Genomic DNA, 18549 nt, shown 5'->3' on the forward strand with positions numbered 1-18549 from the left:
TGTTGGGGAGGGTTTAAACTGATTTGGCAGCGGGATGGGAACCAGAGTGATAGGGCTGAGGAAGGGGAGCAGAAATAAATCAAAAGTAGTGTGCAACAGAGATTATAGAAAGAACAGGCAGGAGGTGATGCTCAGACAAAGCCAAAGGCATGAGTTACAGGGCAATAGAGACATGGTGCAGTTAAAACAGGAAGCAACAAATACTGGACTGTATTTGAATGCACGTAGCATTAGGGATAAAATGGACGATCTTGAAATTCAGCTACAGATTGGCAAGTATGACGTTGTGGCCAGCTCTAAAACTTGGCTAAGGGATGGCTGCCATTGGGATTTGAACGTCCAAGGATCATAGGTGTATTGGAAAGATGGGTTAGTTGGCAGAGGGGGTGGTGTGGTCCTGTGTGTAAGAAATAATATTAAATCATTGGAAAGAGATAACATAGGATTAGAAGGTGTAGAGTCTCTACGGGTTGAGTTAAGAAATGACAAGGGTAAAAGGACCCTAATTAAGTTGTATACAGACCTCCAAACAGCAGCTGGGATGCGAATTACAAATTACAACAGAAGATAGAAAAGGCATGTCAGAAAGGTAATGTCATGATAATCGTTGGAGAATTTAACATGAAAGTGGATTGGGAAAACCAGGTCAATACTGGACCTCAAGAGAGAGAATTTGTAGAATGTCAAAGGGATGGCTTTTTAGAACAGCTTGTTGTTGAGCCCACTAGGGGATCGGCTGTGCTGGATTGGGTGTTGTGCAAAGATCTGGAGGTTATAAAAGAGCTTAAGGTTAAGGAACCCTTAGGGAATAGTGATCACAATATGATCAAGTTCACTTTGAAATTTGAGAGGGGAAAAATAAAATCTAATGTGTCAGTATTTCAGTGGAATAAAGGAAATTACAATAGCATGACAGGGGAAGTGGCCAAGGTTGAAGTGGAAAGGGACATTTGCAGGAAGGACAGCAGAGCAGCAATGGCTGGAGTTTCTGTGAAAAATGAGGGAAGTGCAAGACAGATATATTCCAAATAAGAAGAAATTTTCAAAGGGAAGTAGGACACTACCGTGGCTGACAAGTGAAGTCAGAGCCAAAGTAAAAGCAAAAGAGAGGCATACAAGGAAGGAAGAGCTAGTGGGAAGAGAGAGGACTGGGGAGTTTTTAAAAACTTGCAAAAAGAGACTAAGATGGTCATTTGGAAGGAAAAGATGAATTATGAGAGGAAGCTGGCGACTAATATCAAAAAAGATACTAAAAGCTTTTTTAAGTATATAAAGGGTAAAAGACAGTTGAGGGTAGATATAGGACTAATACAAAATGACACTGGAGTTATTGTAATGAGAGGTACAGAGACGGCAGAGGAACTGAATGTGTATTTTGAATCTGTCTTCACAGTGGAAGACGTCAGCAGTATACCGGACATTCAAGAGTGTCAGGGAAGTGAGGTTTGTTTCATAGTCCGACCTGGCTATTTACTTCAGGAATTGGGCCTCAATCACCTCGTTTAGTTTCCAATCATTCTTGGGTTCCACTAATTACAATCACCTGCTTTCCATCAGCAAATGCAGGATAAAAACCCTGTGACACAACAAGGAACTGCCAGTTTGTTGGTTGACTCTGGTGTGAGTAATCTTTTCTCAAAGTGTTTAGGACTATCAGTTCTAGGTCAAGCATTGCTCCTGGATACTGACTCTATGTTAGTAATGCCTCCTGACTCTGCCTCTGTGCCTGTCTTCTGCACTTGGGTTTGTCCACCACCACGGTTGTGTAACAGAATGAACTGGCCATAATCAACCCAGTGGATATGAATCTCTTGCAACAAGCCCTTGCTAGGCAGAGCTCCCTACTGGGCTTACATGACCAGCTGCTCCAGGATGTCATAGAGAACCTCTGTTCCCTGTCAGTGGATGTAAGAAAGGTCAGTGAACAGGTTGACTGAGAATCTGCCCATCTTACCCTATTGACTCTGGGAAATCAGTCTGACCAGCCCTGACAGCCTGTAGTGGTGATGCTTGATACATCAACAACATGTCTGCCAAGTGAGCTGCAAGTATCTGAATCCTATGCTGGAGATTTGGGGAAGTGCTGGGCTTTTCTACTGCAATGTTCCTTGGTGTTCAAGCAGCAGCTATCCATGTATGCCACAGAGGTTAAAACTGCTTACATTGTGGGGTTGTTGCAAAGAAATGCCTTAGCGTAGGCCACTGCGATTTGGGATAAGCAGCTAGAGACCAGCTCTTCATTCCTCACATTCATCTCAGAAACCTCCTCATCTGTGGTAAAGATACTGTTAAGTGTCTACTCGCCCTCTGTCCAGGCTCACGAGGTATTGCTGAATATTCTGTGGAGCTCTGAATGGTAGCGGCTGACTCACGCTGGAATGATGAAGCTCTCCAGGAAATATTCCGACAAGGCTTCTGTGACAAGGTAAAGGATGAGTTGGTGGCTAGGGATGACACTAACAGCCTGGATTCAGTGAAGGTCTGAAAGAGCAGACCGGTTACCCTGTTTATTGGGCCATCCCACGGTCCACCACCGGCCCTAACCTCTCTCCTCCTTCCATTCCTCCTGCTCCTACTGTTCTGGTGAGTTTGAAGACAATCCTATCAGCCCCCCAGACTCAGATGCAGATCCCTCTCGGCTACCGTGAATTACCAATGACAATCTCTGTCCCTATCCGCTTTGGTGGATTCCGGTGCCGAGGGCAACCTGCTGGACGAGGACATAGCCTCCCAGGCTGGAATACCTCGTGAGCTGCTAACTACACCCCTGGAGGCCAGGCCCCTTGACGGAAGACTGCTGGCTTGGGTGACCCTCTGTAGGCCTCCCCTGACCTTGATCCCATCCGGCAACCATCGGGAGGATAAACGGTTCAGTCTCATTCGTTCACCTCAAGCCCCAGTAGTTCTAGGGTACCCATGGTTGACCTAACACAATCCCCACATTGACAGGTCTACCGGGAGGATAGCCAAATGGAGCCAGTCTTGCTACGCCAACAGTCTGCAATCAGCCCCATCTCCCAAAGAAGCTACCGTGACACCGCCTGCCCTGGAACCACTTGACTTTTATTGAATTTTTTGAAGAGGTTACGAGGAATGTTGATGAGGATAAGGCAGTGGATGTAGTCGATATGGATTTCACCAAGGCCTTTGACAAAGTTCCACATGGAAGGTTCGTTAAGAAGGTTCAGTCGTTAGGTTTTAATGCTGGAGTAATAAAATGGATTCAACAGTGGCTAGATGGGAGATGCCAGAGAGTAGTGGTGGATAATTGTTTATCCGGATGGAGGCCGGTGACTAGCGGGGTGCCTCAGGGATCCAATGTTCAATGGGCCCAATGTTCTTTGTAATATACATAAATGATCTGGATGATGGGGTGGTAAATTGGATTAGTAAGTATGCTGATGATACTAAGGTAGGAGGTGTTGTGGATAATGAGGTGGGTTTTCAAAGCTTGCAGGGAGATTTATGCTGGTTAGAAGAATGGGCTGAACGTTGGCAGATGGAGTTTAATGCTGAGAAGTGTGAGGTTCTATATTTTGGCAGGAATAATCCAAATAGAACATACAGGGTAAATGGTAGGGCATTGAGGAACGCAGTGGAACAGAGAGATCTAGGAATAACAGTGCATAGTTCCCTGAAGGTGGAGTCTCATGTAGATAGGGTGGTGAAGAGGGCTTTTGGAACGCTGGCCTTTATAAATCAAAGCATTGAGTACAGAAGTTGGGATGTAATGCTAAAGTTGTACAAGGCATTGGTAAGGCCAAATTTGGAATATTGTGTGCAGTTCTGGTCACGGAATTATAGGAAAGATATCAATAAATTAGAGAGAGTGCAGAGACGATTTACCTGGGTTTCAGCAATTAAGTTACAGAGAAAGGTTGAACAAGTTAGGTCTCTATTCATTGGAGTGTAGAAGGTTGAGGGGGGATTTGATCGAGGTTTTTAAAATTTTGAGAGGGATAGATAGAGTTGACGTGAATAGGCTGTTTCCATTGAGAGTAGGGGAGATTCAAACGAGAGGACATGATTTGAGTTAGGGGGCAAAAGTTTAAGGGTAACACGAGAGGGTATTTCTTTACTCAGAGTGATAGCTGTGTGGAATGAGCTTCCTGTAGAAGCAGTAGAGGCCAGTTCAATTGAGTCATTTAAGGTAAAATTGGATAGGTATATGGACAGGAAAGGAGTGCAGGGTGATGGGCTGAGTGCGGGTAGGTGGGACTAAGTGAGATTAAGAGTTCAGCACGGACTAGGAGGGCCGAGATGGCCTGTTTCGGTGCTGTGATTATTATATGGTTATATGGACTTGTCCTGAGTTCCCACAGAATACCATGACCTGGGACCAGTATTCAGTAAACAACAGGCTCTGTCCCTGCCTCTGCACTGCCCATATGATTGTGCCATCAACCTTCTCCCCGGGGCCTTGATACCCACTAGTCGCCTTTTTAACCTATCCCAACCAGAGAGAGAGAGGACATGGAGAAGTACATCAGTGAGTCTCTCGTGGCGGGCATAATCAGACCTTCACCTTCCTTGGTAGGCACCAGTTTCTTCTTTGTAGAGAAGAAGGACGGGTCGCTTTGTCCTTGTATTGATTACAGAGGCCTAAACAGTATCACAGTTAAGAACAAGAACCCTTTACCCCTCATTAGTTTGGCTTTTGAACCACTGCATGGAGCCACCATTTTCTCAAAGCTGGACCTTTGGAACGCATACCATCTAGTTAGGGTGAGGGAGGGGGATGAGTGGAAGACTGTCTTTAATACACCTCTGGGCAATTTCGAATATTTGGTCATGCTGTTTGGCCTCACTAATGCTCCTGCCATTTTCCAAGCCCTCATTAATGACGTACTGAGGGACTTTATTAATCAGTTCGTGTTCGTTTACCTTGATGACATCCTGATATTTTCTAGCATCCCCCAAAAAGTTCACCATGTCCATCAAATCTTCCAGAGACTGTGGGAAAACCAATTATTTGTGAAGGCGGAGAAATGTGAGTTCCAAGTTCCTTCAGTCAGCTTCCCAGGTTTATATAATCGAGAGCGGGTAGGTGAGAGCAGACCCCGAGAAGATCCGGGCAGTGGAGGAATGGCCTAGGCCCACGACCCACAAACAACTTCAACGATTCCTGGAGTTTGTGAGTTTCTACCGTCGATTGATCAGAGACTACAGTCAAGTGGCGGCTCCCTTTAACTGGCTTACCTCGCCTACTACCCCCTTCTGTTGGGACTTTGAAGCTGACTCTGCGTTCACCAACCTAAAGAGGCGGTTCACCACCGCTCCCATCCTGGTCCATCCGGACCCAGCCCATCAATTCATTGTTGAGGTGGATGCCTCTGGGATAGGATCAGTCCTGGTCCAACGATCAAGTTCAAATGAAAAGCTGCACCCCTGCACCTTGTATTCTTGTCGACTGTCCCCTGCCGAGCAGAATTATGATGTGGGGAATCAGGAACTTCTGGTGGTCAAACTAGCATTGGAAGAATGGTGGCACTGGTTGGAGGGGGCAGAACAACCATTTATGGTATGGACTGATCATAAAAACCTGGGGTATATTCAGACCGCCAAGCGTTGGGCATTATTTTTCAGACGGTTCAAGTTTTCCCTTACATGCCGTCCAGGGTCCAAGAACGGGAAGCCGGACGCACTCTCCCGCCAATACGACTCCAAGGAGGACACGTTCAGCCCAGGGACCATCCCCCCACCATCCTGCGTGGTTGCCACCCTCACTTGGGAGACTGAGTCGAAAGTAAAAGAAGCCCAACTGGATGACCCCAACCCCGGCAATCGCCTGTACGTGCCCGTTTCCGTCAGGCCTCAGTTTCTCCAATAGGGGCACACGTCTCTGTTCGCCTGCCATCCCGGGAGTGATCGGACCCTAGCGTTCCTGGAAAAAACACTTTTGGTGGCCGACCATGGAGGCAGATACCCGTTCCCATATCTCGACATGTTCCATCTGTGCCCGGGGAAAAGCCTCCCATCGGCCACCTGTGATTTTATTTCATCCTCTACCTGTCCCTGGTCATCTGTGGTCACACATTGCCCGAGACTTCATCACCGGTCTACCCCCTTCACATGGGAACACCACCGTACTCACTGTGGTAGACCAGTTCTCCAAGGCAGTGCACTTGGTAGCCCTCCCTAAACTCCCATCCTCTCAAGAAACCACATCCTCTCATCTGCCACGTCTTCCACCTCCACGGAATTTCTGCAGACATCATCTCCCATCGAGGTCCCCAGTTCATCTCACAGGATTGGAAGGCCTTCTGTCAAGCCTCGGGTGCATCGGTCAGCCTGTCATCCGGCTCCCCCCACCCAGACAAACGGGCAGACGGAACAGGTCAACCAGGACCTGGAGGCAACGCTACATTGTGTAACGGCAAACCACCCGTTGAACTGGAGCGACCACCTCCCATGGGTTGAGCACGCCCACAACTCTCTGGTGAGCTTGGCCATTGGAAGGTCTCCATTCAAGTGTTCCCTGGGGTACAAACCCCCGCTGTTCCCCGCACAGGAAGAGGAGATTGCTGTACCAATGATTCAGGACCGCGTTGATGGGTGCCTTAAGGTGTGGGAGGAGACACGCACGGTCCTACTCAGATCAGCAAAATGCAACAAGAAGATGGACGACCGACACTGGACTCCAGCACCTGAATACCAACTGGGGCAGAAGGTGTGGCTTTCTTCACCCTGCTGAAGAATGAGCATAGGAAACTCGCCCCTCGCTTCCTGGGACCATCAAGGTCGGAAGTGTTATCAATCCCGCTCCGGTCCACCTAAAACTGCCAAGATCCATGCACATCTACCCAACTTTTTATGTTTCCCAGTTAAAGCCAGTCTCTGTCAGTCCCTTGTGTCCCCCAGCTGAGACTCCCCTCCTGCCCATATCATCAACAACCATCCAGTATACACCATCCGAAGACTACTGGATGTGCGCCGTAGGGGCAGGGGTCTCCAATACCTGGTAGACTGGCAAGGGTATGGTCCAGAAGATCATTCCTGTGTCCCCCGCTCCTTCATCCTAGACCCTTCCCTCATCCAGGACTTTAATCGGGACCATCCAGACAGGCCTGGAGGCTCCCGTAGAGGGAGGGGTACTGTCATGGTCCCTTCTTGCAATCGCCCACCTGGCTATTTATCTCAGGAATTGGGCCTCAATCATCTTGTTTAGTTCCCAATCATTCCCAGGTTCCACTAACAACAAACACCTGCTTTCCATCAGCAAATGCAATATAAAAACTCTGACACAATAAGGAGCTGCCAGTTTGTTGGTCGACTTCGGTGAGAGTGACCTTGTTTCAAGGTTCTTAGGACTACCAGTTCTAGGTCAAGCATCGCTCCTGGATACTGACTCCACACTCGCTACATTAATAACACCACCTGACTCTGCCTCCATGCCCGTGTTCTGTACTTGGGTTTGTCCACAGTTTAATATGTAACAGATTGTGCAGTGAAAATTACGACTAAGAAGGTGCTCAGGAAGCTTAATGGTCTGAGGGTGGATAAAACTCTTGGACCTGATGGAATGCACCCTTGGGTTCTGAAGGAAGTAGCTGAAAAGATAATGGAGGCATTAATGATCTTTCAAGAATCGATCTATTCTGGCATTGTACTAGATGACTGGAAAGTTGCAAATGTTACTGTGCTATTTCAGAAGGGTGGGAGGCAGTAGAAACAAAACTATAGACCTGTTAGCCTGACATCAGTGGTTGGGAAGTTGTTGGAATCGATTGTTATGGATGAGATTATGGAGTATCTGGAGGCACATGACAAGGTAGGCCAAAGCCAGCATGGTTTCCTGAAAGGAAAATCCTGCCTGACAAACCTACTGTAATTCTTTGAGGAAATTACAATCAGGGTAGACAAAGGAGATACAGTAGATATGGATATGCATAGAAACATAGAAAATAGGTGCAGGTGTAGGCCATTCGGCCCTTCGAGCCTGCATCGCCATTCAGCATGATCATGGCTGATCATCCAACTCAGAACCCTGTATCTGCTTTCTCTCCATACCCCCGATCCCTTTAGCCACAAGGGCCATATCTAACTCCATCTTAAATATAGCCAATGAACTGGCCTCAACTGTTTCCTGTGGCAGAGAATTCCACAGATTCATCACTCTGAAGAAGTTCCTCCTCATCTCAGTCCTAAAAGGCTTCCTCTTTATCCTTAAACTGTGACCCCTCGTTCTGGACTTCCCCAACATCGGAAACCATCTTCCTGCATCTAGCCTGTCCAATCCCTTTAGAATTTTATACGTTTCAATAAGATCCCCCTTTAATCATTCTAAATTCCAGTGAGTATAAGCCTAGTCGATCCAGTCTTTCTTCATATGAAAGTCCCGCCATCCCAGGAATCAATCTGGTGAACCTTCTCTGTACTTCCTCCATGGCAAGAATGTCTTTCTACATGCAGTGGATGTAGATTCAGTAGGCCTTTGACAAGGTGTCACACATGAGACTGCTTAGCAAGATAAGACCCCATGGAATTACAGGGAATTTACTTGCATGGGTGGAGCATTGGCTGGTCTGTAGAAAATAGTGTGAATAAAGGGATCCTATTCTGGATGGCTGCCGGCTCCCAGTGGAGATCCACAGGGGCTGGTGTTGGGACCGTTACTTTTTACAATGTATGTCAATGATTTGGACTACGGTATTTAGGGGTTTGTGGCTAAATTTGCGGATGATACAAAGATAGGTAGAGGAGCGGGTAGTGCTGAGGAAACAGAGAGCCTGCGGAGAGACTTAGATAGTTTAGGGGAATGGGCAAAGAAGTGGCAAATGAAATACAATGTTGGAAAGTGTATGGTCATATACTTTGGTGGAAGAAATAAACAGCTGTTATGAACCCCGTAACTGGGTGTCTTACCAGCAACGGTAAGAGTATCCGTTGAAGTCTGATGATACTATTTTTAACAGTATTTATTAGTAAAAATACACAAAAATAATATCAATGCAAATATACAGATAATATACGTCATCAATACTAAACCTAACAGTGTTGGTATAATAATAATCAATAAGAAATAAGCTCTATCGTTGTCTAGGGGATAATGAATTGTCCGATGGAAATATAAAGTTCTGTTTGTTCATGCAGGCTGCAGTAGTTGTTGTTCACGGTGTTGCAATTGTTGGAGAGAGAGAAAGAAAGAAAGAATAACAGCTATTTAACTTGCTGACGTTCCTTTCACAATCTGGACCCGTCGATGCGTTGTTGCTGAGGCCATTTGTGTATTACCACTCCATCCTTTAGCTAGACCGTTCTGTGGATGACTCATCACCCAGGCAAGGGTGGACACACACACAAGCCCCCACCGGTCTCGTACCGTCTCTCCTGGTGCGTCTGAGGGGTGTTCCCCAGACCCTACTTTTATCCCTACTCATGGGGTCTCAGATGTCAATCAGGTTGGGATGATGCAATCCCTCAACCAGACCACTCCGGTTGTCTCCTGAGGGGTTTCAATGAATAGTACAGTACTCAATACACAATTCCTTCTCCAAGAGACAATAACAGTAATCAGTGGTTCCGTTCCACTTTTGTTAGGAAGAGACATTCCACCTTTGTGTATCCCTGCATTGTCTCTCTCTTATTACTGACATGATCTGTTTATCTCTCTCATTTCCCTTGGTATCAGGCCCGAAATAATAGCGATTTTGCGATTCTCAAAAAGGGGGGGGGGGCGACTCTGCACCTTTCTGCCCATCAGAGTTGCTTCTCATTCGTAACACAAGCAGACTATTATTTAGATGGAGACAGGATTCAAAATGCAGAGATGCAAGGAGACTTGTGTGTCCTTGTGCAAAATATCCTAAAGGTTAACCTACAGGAGTCAATGTGAAGAGGACAAATGCAATGTTGGCATTCATTTCTAGAAGTATAGAATATAAGAGCAGGGATGTGATGTTAAGGCTCTGTAAGGCACTCGTGAGACCACACTTGAAGTATTGTGTGCAGTTTTGGGCTCCTTATTTTAGAAAGGATATACTGACATTGGAGAGGGTTCAGAAAAGATTCATGAGAATGATTCCAGGAATGAAAGGGTTACTGTATGAGGAACGTCTGGCAGCTCTTGGGCTGTACTCCCTGGAGTTCAGGAGAATGCAGGGGGATCTCATAGAAACATTCCAGATGTTAAAAGGCCTGAACAGATTAGATATGGAAAAGTTATTTTCCATGGTAGGGGAGTGTAGGACAAGAGGGCATGACTTGGGTTTGAAGGACGTCCTTTCAGAACTGAGATGAGGAAAAATTACTTTAGTAGAGGGTGCAATTTGCCACAAGTGTCTGTGGAGGCCAAGTCATTGGGTGTATTTAAGGCAGAGATAGATAGGTTGTTGATTAGCCAGGGCATCAAAGGTTGTGGGTTGAAAGCAGGGGAGTGGGGATGAATGGATGGAGTGGATCAGCACATGATTGAATGGCGGAGCAGACTCAATTGGCTGAATGGCCTACTTCTGCTCCTAAATCTTACAGTCTTAACATAAAGGAATCCTTAGGAGGCAGTGATCATAATATGATTGAATTCGTACTTCTGTTTGAAAGAGAGAGACACAAGTCACATGTATCAGTATCACAATGGAATGAAGGGAATGACAGAGGCATGAGAGAGGAGCTTGCTCAGGTGGATTGGAGGAGGATTCTGGTGGGGATGACGCCAGAGCAGAGATGACTGAAGATTCTGGGAGTAGTTCACAAGGTGCAGAATAGATATGTGCCCCAGAAGAAGTAGTTCTCAAATGGGATGGGTAGACAAATGTGGTTGAAAGGAAAGTGAAACACTACATAAAGGCCAAGGAAAGGGCATATAAGGTAACAAAACTTAGGGAGCTTTTAAAATCCAACAAAAGGCAGCTAAAAAAGCTATAAGAAGTGAAAAGATGGAATATGGGGTCAAACTGGCCAATTAACATTTGGTCTTTCTGTCCCTCTCACTGGCTGTTAGAAACATAGAAAACCTACAGCACAATACAAGCCCTTTGGACAAAATGCTGTGCCAAACATGTACTTTAGAAATTACCTAGGGTTAGCAATAACCCTCTATTTTTCTAAGTCCATGTACCTATCCAGGAGTCTCTTAAAAGACCCGACTGTATCTGCTCCAACCACAATCATCGGCAGCCCATTCCACGCACTCACCACTCTCTGCCTAAAATAAACTTACCCCTGACATCTCCTCTGTACCTACTTCCAAGCACTTTAAAACTGCCCTCTTGTGCTAGCCATTTCAGCCCTGGGAAAAAGCCTCTGACTATCCACATGATCAATGCCTCTCATCATCTTATACACCTCTATCTGGTCACTCCGTTGCTCCAAGAAGAAAAGGCCAAGTTTACTCAACCTATTCTCATAAGACATGCTCCCCAATCCCAACAGCATCCTTGTAAATCTCCTTTGCACCCTTTCTATGGTTTCCACATCCTTCCTGTAGTGAGATGACCAGACCTGAGCACAGTACTCCAAGTGGGGTCTGACCAGGGTCCTATAAAGCTATAACATTACCTCTTGGCTCTTAATTCCACAGTTGATGAAGGCCAATGCACCATATGCCTTCTTATCCATAGAGGCAACCTAAGGACTTGGACCCCAAGATCCCTCTGATCCTCCACACTGCCAAGAGTCTTACCATTAATAGTATATTCTGCCATCATATTTGACCTACCAAAATGAACGATCTCACACTCATCTGGGTTGAACTCCATTTGCCACTTCTCAGCCCAGTTCTGCACCCTATCGATGTTCCGCTGTAACCTCTGACAGCCCTCCACACTATCTACAACATCCCCAACCTTTGTGTATTCAACAAATTTTCTAACCCATTACTCCACTTCCTCATCCAGGTCATATATAAAAATGATGAAGAGAAGGGTCCCAGGACAGATCGCTGAGGCACACCACTGGTTGCTAACCGTTATGCAGAATATGAGACATCTACAACCACTCTTTGCCTTCTGTGGGCAAGCCAGTTCTGGATCACAAGCAAATTTCCCTTGGATCCCATGCCTCCTTACTTTCTCAGTAATTGTTGCATGGGGTACCTTATCAAATGCCTTGCTGAAATCCATATACGCAACATCTGCTCTTCCTTCATCAATGTATTTAGTCACATCCTCAAAAAAATTCAATCACGCCCATAAGGCATGACCTGCCTTTGACAAAGCCATGCTGACTATTGCTAATCATATTATGCCTCTCCAAATGTTCATTAACCCTGCCTCTCAGGATCATTTCCACCAACTTACCAACCACTGTCTATAATTTCCTGGGCTATCTCTACTCCCTTTCTTGAATAAAGGTACAACATCTGCAACCCTCCAATCCTCGGGAACCTCTCCCGTCCCTGTTGATGATGCAAAGATCATCGCCAGAGGCTCAGCAATCTTCTCCCTTGCCTCCCACAATAGCCTGGGGTACATCTCGTCCAGTCCCGGAGAATTATCCAACTTGATGCTTTCCAAAAGCTCCAGCACATCCTCTTTCTTAGTACCTACATGCTCAAGTTTTTCATCTGCTGTAAGTCATCCCTACAATCACTAAGATCCTTTTCTCTAGTGAATACTGAAGCAAAGTATTCACTAAGTACCTATGCTCTCTTATCCGGTTCCATACACACCTTTCCACTGTCACACTTGATTGGTCCTACTCTCTCTCATCTTACTCTCTTGCTCTTCACATGCTTGTAGAATGCCTTTGGGTTTTTTTTAATCCTGCTCATGGCCCCTTCTGGCTCTCCTAATTTCATTCTTAAACTCGTTCCTTCTAGCCTTAGAATCTTCTAGATCTCTAACATTACCTAGTGTTTTGAATCTTTCGTAAGCTTTTCTTTTCTTCTTGAGTATATTTATTACAACCTTTGTATACCACAGTCCCTGTACCCTACCATCCTTTCCCTGTCTCATTGGAATGTACCTATGCAGAACTTCACGCAAATATCCCCTGAATATTTGCCACATTTCTTCCGTACATCTCCCTGAGAATATCTGTTTCCAGTTTATGCTTCTAAGTTCCCACCTGAGAGCTTCATATTTCTCCTTACTCTAATTAAACACTTTCCTAACTTGTCTTTTCCTATCCCTCTCCAATGCTATGGTAAAGGAGATAGAAATGTGATCACTATCTCCAAAATGCTCTCTCACTAAGAGATCTGACACCTGACCAGGTTCATTTCCTAATACCAGATCAAGTACAGACTCTCCTCTTGTAGGCTTATCTATTGTGTCACGAAACCTTCCTGAACAGACCTAACAAACTCCACCCCATATAAACCTCTCACTTTAGCAAGATGCCAATCAATATTTGGGAAATTAAAATCTCCCACCACAACCACCCTGTTATCATTACATCTTTCCAGAATCTGTCTCCCTATCTGCTCCTCGATGTCCCTGTTATTATTGGGTGGTCTATATAAAACACCCAGTAGAGTTATTGACCGCTTCCTGTCTCTAACTTCTACCCACAGAGACTCAGTAGACAATCCCTCCATGACTTCCTCCTTTTCTGCAGCTGCGATACTATCTCTGATCAGCAGAGCCATGTCCCCAGCTCTTTGCCTCCCGCCCGTTCCTTTCTGAAATTTCTGAAGCCTGGCACTCAAAGTAACCATTCCTGCCCCTGAGCCATCCAAGTCTCTGTAGTGGCCACCACATCATAGCTCCAAGTATTGATCCACGCTCTTGGCTTATCCACTTTGTTCATGATGCTTCTTGATTAAAATAGACACATCTCAAACCATCAGTCTGAGCGTATCCCTTCTCTATCACCTGCCTATCTTCCCTCACGCTCTGACTCCAAGCTTTCTCTATTTGTGAGCCAACCACCCCTTCCTCCATCTCCTCAGTTCGGTCCTCACCCCCCCCCCCCCCCAACAAGAAATTCTAGTTTAAATTCTCCCCAATAGTCTTGGAAAACCTTCCTGCCAGGATATTGGTCCCCCTCGGACTCAAGTGCAACACGTCCTTTTTGTACAGGTCATGCATGTCCCAAAGATCCAGAAATCTGAATTCAATCCCACAGCCACACATTTATCCTCCACCTCACTTTATTCCTATGCGCACTATCATGTGGCACAGACAGTAATCCCGAGATTGCTACCTTTGAGGTCTTGCTTCTCAACTTCCTTCTAACTCCCAGTTGTCTGTTTTCAGGACCTCCTCCCTTTTCCGACCTGTCATTCATACCAACATCTGGGTGTTCACCATAACACTTCAAGATATTGTGGATGCAGTCAGAAACATCCTGGACCCTGGCACCTGGGAGGCAAACTACCATCTGTGTTTTATTTCACCTGATCACCTGATTCTATAGAGTCCCCTATCACTGCTCCCATCCTCTTCCTTTCCCTACCCTCTAAGCCACAGGGCTAGACTCCGTGCCAGAGGCCCATCCATCCCAACAGTACTCAAACTGGAGTACTTATTGTTAAAGGGTCAGCCACATGAGTACTCTCTAGTAGCTGACTCTTGTCCTTCCCTCTCCTGACCCTTACCCACTTATCTGTCTCCCGAGTCCTTGGTGTGACTACTTGCCTATCATCTCCTCACTTTCCCTGACCAGAAGAAGGTCATTGAGCCACATCTCCAGTTCCCTAATACGATCCCTAAGGAGCTGCAGCTTGACGCACCTGGCGCAGATGTGGCCATCTGGAGTGTCTGGGAGTCTCCCCGGACATCCCACATCTGACATCCAGTACAGAACACCGGCCTCACATACTTCCTATTTCTATTCTTCACCTTACCTTACCTCAACCCATTATCACTGAAGCCCAAATGAGCCAAAGCCCTACCTCTTTGCCTCAGATCACTCCATCGATGACCGCTCCGTTAGGCAGTGTCTCCCTTTTATGCCTGAACCTTACTTGCTATCTTACTCAAGATTGGAGCTCAGGTTATAGCCGCTGATAGCTCATGCACAATGGACAAACACTCTTGAAGCTCCCTTTTTAAATAACTACTGCTGAGTTGTGAGAACTGCCTCTTGGTAAAACTCTGTTGATGCCGCTGACAGGCCATGTACAATGGACTAACCCTCTCAAAGCTCCCTTTTTAAATAACTGCCGCTGACCTATAAGAAATCCCTTGGTAAAGCTCTGTTGACACCACTGATAGGGCACGCTGTTGGCAAAGGAAATTGCAGGAGTCTTGTGATTCACATTGAAATGATTAATCACCAAAGCTGTGGACTCGATATTCTCCACTATGTATCAATAGAGCCTTGTCAGTTTTAGGTGTCATGCTAAATCTATGCAAACTTCCAAGAAAGCCAAAATGCTGTCATGCCTTCTTCCCACTACATGCTAGTTCCAAGACATTCTTACTATGATAACACCAAGGAATGCTGGTACATTAGAAGGCATCAAGAGGCTGTTTGAACATGAATGGATTTGCCTTAAGAAGAGTTGACTCAGTGTATCTCTTCTGCAAAACTTTGATAAATATCTGATTCAGAAAGAAAAGCAAAACTATGGCAAAGAGTGCAGTGTGTCTTGTTTCTTGGACTGCTTAGTAAAAAGGCAGCACAAAAGGCCAAAAGATAATTTTTACTGTTGTAAGCTTCTGAAGTCAAGCTTCAGATATATTTGACTGTGCTTCCATTTTTGATGCGACAGGAAAAGAAATAAGCTAATGTTCAGCAACGAGCAGTTTACAACTGTAGTAAATTTAGAACTGACTGATGAACTGAGGGCAGGAGATTTATGTACTTTCTCAAGGGGGAGTTTGGGGTTTTCCCAGAACATGATTTTTTGGCCTTATAGTTAGCTTTCTGGCATGACTGTATCTCTGGCATCCCCGCCAAAAGTAACTTCTCCTGGAAAAGTGACAGCGAGTTTATAAATGGAAATAAAATCAATTGTAGGAGCTTCAATATACAGTAATTTTGCAGGACCAAGTAAACCTCGCTTCAGATATACCCGGGTGATGTGGGAAATGTAATCTTTTATGACACATCAATTTTATTAATCCCAAGCTGTAATGAATTGGTAATATAAAACAGTTCAAGAAAGACCAAGGATAGTTAACATTGTGTAGACAAAATATTACACCAACTGATGTACAGGTGTATAGCAGCCCTGATCTAGTCTGGTAGAATCTATATTTTGTTCAATGAACTTCACTTTGTAGTTAGCCCTTCACGATGCCAGGGGTGCTCCAAAATATCAAGAGCCACATTACTATTCCTTCCTGTGACAATTAAGATAATTATTTTTTTTTAATAGACTAAGTCAAGGTAAGTTTATTATCGAAGTATGTATATGTCACCATATTCAACCCTGAGATACATTTTCTTGTGGCATTTACATGAAAATAAAGAAATACAACCAAATTTATTTTGAAAAGCTATGCATAAATAAAGACTAACAAGCAATCAATGTGCAAAAGGAGATAAATTGTGTAAATCAATCAAGCAATAAATAACGAATACTGAAGACATGTGTGTGGTGCCCTTGAATGTGTTGTGGAATCAGTACAGAGTGTAGGTGGGTGAAGTTCTCCATGGTGGTTCAGTAGCCTTATACTTGTAGAGTAATAACTGTTCCTGAACCTGGTGACATGGGACCTAAGGTTCCTGTATCTCTTGCCCAACGGTAGTGGAAAGAGTGCATGGGCTGGATGTAGAGAAGGTAGTGGTCTTTGTTGAAGGATATTTCCTTCTTGTTGCAACACTACTGGAGAACATGTGATCTGCTCATAATGTCCACTAAGTGTTGGATTTCCTTCTGTAATTTCATGTCATTGTGTAGAATTCACTGCTGATCTTTAGTAAGTGCACTTTTAATTTATCACATTTCTCTGGATCACAAAGTTATCCAGCCCCCTATATGGGAGTTACGAAAACCCTTACTAAAATTCCTCTAGGTATAACACACACTGTCTTTCATATTGCCTCCTAAAAAAATTAATTAAGTTACTGACATAATTTCACCTTCAAAATTCCTTGAATCATATGCACCTTTCTACTGTAACTTAGAATGGATTTCAATAATCTTCCCAATATCAAAGTTAAACGAATTGGCTTGTACTTGGTGTACTAGTTCCTTCATTTTTAAACATAGTACTTTGTTAGTAACTCTTCAATCCTCATGCATCATGCCTGTAGTCAGAGAGAATAGAAAATATAGTTGGAACCTCCTCAATTTCTTCACTTGCTTTTCACAGCTGGGATGCATTTCATCTGGGTCTGGTGATTGATCTATTTTTAAAGATGCTAATCCCTTAACAATTGCCTGTCTTCACTACATTGTTGACATCATGTCCCTATTTTTGGAATGCAGTTGCAAAATATTCATTAAAAATCTTTGTGTTTTCTGCCTCCACAGACAGCATACTTTTTCCCAGATCACCAACATCATTAGGTGCTGTGTCATATGATTTGGGTGATCATGGTCCTTTGACCTTGACTATTCTTGGCAAATTTTTCTACAGAAGTTATTTGCTATTCCCCATATCACCCTATATTTTCTGTTGTTAACCATTAGCTTTGAATGTACTTCCTAAACATCTGTGACTTTCTTCCAATTTTACTTGTTACTATCATATCATTCTCTTTCTTTGCTTTCCTATCCTCCCATTTAATTTCATTCTTATGTTCAATGTTCTTTGGAGCCTTCTGTGGTATTATGCATCTAGTGTCTGATTGACTCTGGGGTGTGGTCAGACTCTGTACTGACCACACCCCAGGTCAAGATCAAACCTGGATCCCTGAAGCTACATTAACTTTGCCACCATAATTAACAACACTCCCTTCAATTCTACATTAAAAGTACTGAGCAGATGCTCCCTGACGTTCCAGAGTTAGTTTGGAATTGAGCCGATGAGTACAAGAAAGCCAATGAAGAGAAGGGCAGGATATAACAGGAGCTCTTTGCTTTGAACCATATCAACCTCAAAGAAGCAAGACATAATGTAATAATGTCTGGATTATCAATATCGCTGTTTGAATTTGACCATGATTGTTGCCTCTTCTAATATGGACATTGTGTGCTTTCTCCCTCAATGGCATGAAGTATCAGTGTATATCTTTAAGGAAGTAAAGGACCTTGGTGTATTAGAGATTCATCACTGCAGCCTCCAATCTCACTTCTATTTTGAAATCCTTGTAAGTCTGCCAATGAGATGCTCAAATAAAGCAAGCGAATTCATTCACAGCTGCAGCATCTTAGAGAATCAAAGAAAAAAACGTTTGCAACTTTTCTTGAAGAAAATCAGTTCCCTTGCTCCGGAAATTTCCTCTAGAGGAAATGAGTATTTTCTTTTTCAGGATACCTAAAAACTTATTAGGTGGAATGCCCTTGAAAAATAACGAGCAGGACAATAAGAATTCATCCAACTAAAAGGATAATACTCTTGGTTTTGAATTGGAAGGTTATTGGATTACCATCCATTCTGGATAATGCTGATGTTGCAGTACATACAAATGCTGTCTTCCTTATGTAGATTTTGATTTTGGCTCTGTAAGGTGCACTCTTGCTGGCATGTTTCGGTCCCGCCTGCCCATAAATAGTGTCAATTGCTTCCTCAGCTAGGTACAAAATGTTGTTGCACTGATTTGAAGTGCAGA

Source organism: Hypanus sabinus, chromosome 11, assembly GCF_030144855.1.
Source record: "Hypanus sabinus isolate sHypSab1 chromosome 11, sHypSab1.hap1, whole genome shotgun sequence".
In the NCBI taxonomy this organism is placed as follows: domain Eukaryota; kingdom Metazoa; phylum Chordata; class Chondrichthyes; order Myliobatiformes; family Dasyatidae; genus Hypanus; species Hypanus sabinus.